The following is a 1046-nucleotide window of genomic DNA, read 5'->3' as shown; positions in this document are numbered from 1 at the left end:
CCCACAGGCAGATAGGGAGTAAGCTGGACTGTGTGGTCGTTGACCACCTTGGGAGACAACCGTAAGAATGAAGTTTGTTGCTTTCTAAACTGCAAGTAGCACTTATTTGTGGATTTCCAGGAAAATGCCATGACTGGGAATCCTCCGAAAGATCATAGAAAATCCTTGCTTCCATGCCTCAAAAGATAATCTGTTCTCAGTTGGCTTTGATTTGTCAGTGACCTAGAACTTGTTTCCCTAAGTCATCAGCAGAAGTAAATTGTGAGGACTTGAAGAGAAAGCCCTGAAGCGTGTGAGGGAGCAGGGGGAAAGTGTGTGTCCAGGGCCAGTGTGAGGAAGCAGGAGAGGCTGCGACTGTCTGCTGGTAATGGGTTCGGACCTGCCAGGGAAGGAGCCAGAGGCTACATGGATGATCCTGCTCCCCCGTCTCTGCTGCTGTCTCTCTGCCCTTCCCTGTCTCTGACATGAATGGCAAGTTGACTCAAGCCACACTTTTCATCCACCGCCCAGGCTGCTGGCCTGAGTCCCAGGACCACTGGGGGTGCATACTCCCTGAAGATGAAATGTACCTATATCATCCCTATCTTGGAATAATGCATGAGAAGATATTTCACAGCATGGCTTCCTAGGGGTTCAAGTCTTAGAGGCCAGTGCATGGGGCTCTTTTAGCCCATTTCCTGGTTAGATTGGGTTCCATGCACTGCTACCCAGGCTCAAGGAGGTATGAGGAGACCTCCAAAGAAGCTCCAGGAAACCTCCTGTTCTAGTCATGTCTGCGCCCAGTGAGCATTTATTCAAGTGTCAGCAGTGGTGTTGCAGAGCGGAGCAAATACGGGATACACACAAAAGTTGTAGAAGACTCTTTGTGTTTTCCAGAGCATTCCATCATATGGGGGGGACCAAAAAAAGGGAAGAAAACACTGGTCAGCCTTCGTCTCCACAGCCAAGTTTACGAAGTCTTTTCTGTTCTGAGTTTGGCGTGCTCTTTCTTGCCTCCGGGCCCATGAACCCACTGCTCAGAAACAAGCCTGCTGTCTGGCTTCCAC

Source organism: Ovis canadensis, chromosome 5, assembly GCF_042477335.2.
Source record: "Ovis canadensis isolate MfBH-ARS-UI-01 breed Bighorn chromosome 5, ARS-UI_OviCan_v2, whole genome shotgun sequence".
Classification (NCBI taxonomy): Eukaryota; Metazoa; Chordata; class Mammalia; order Artiodactyla; family Bovidae; genus Ovis; species Ovis canadensis.
This window is presented reverse-complemented; position numbering follows the sequence as displayed.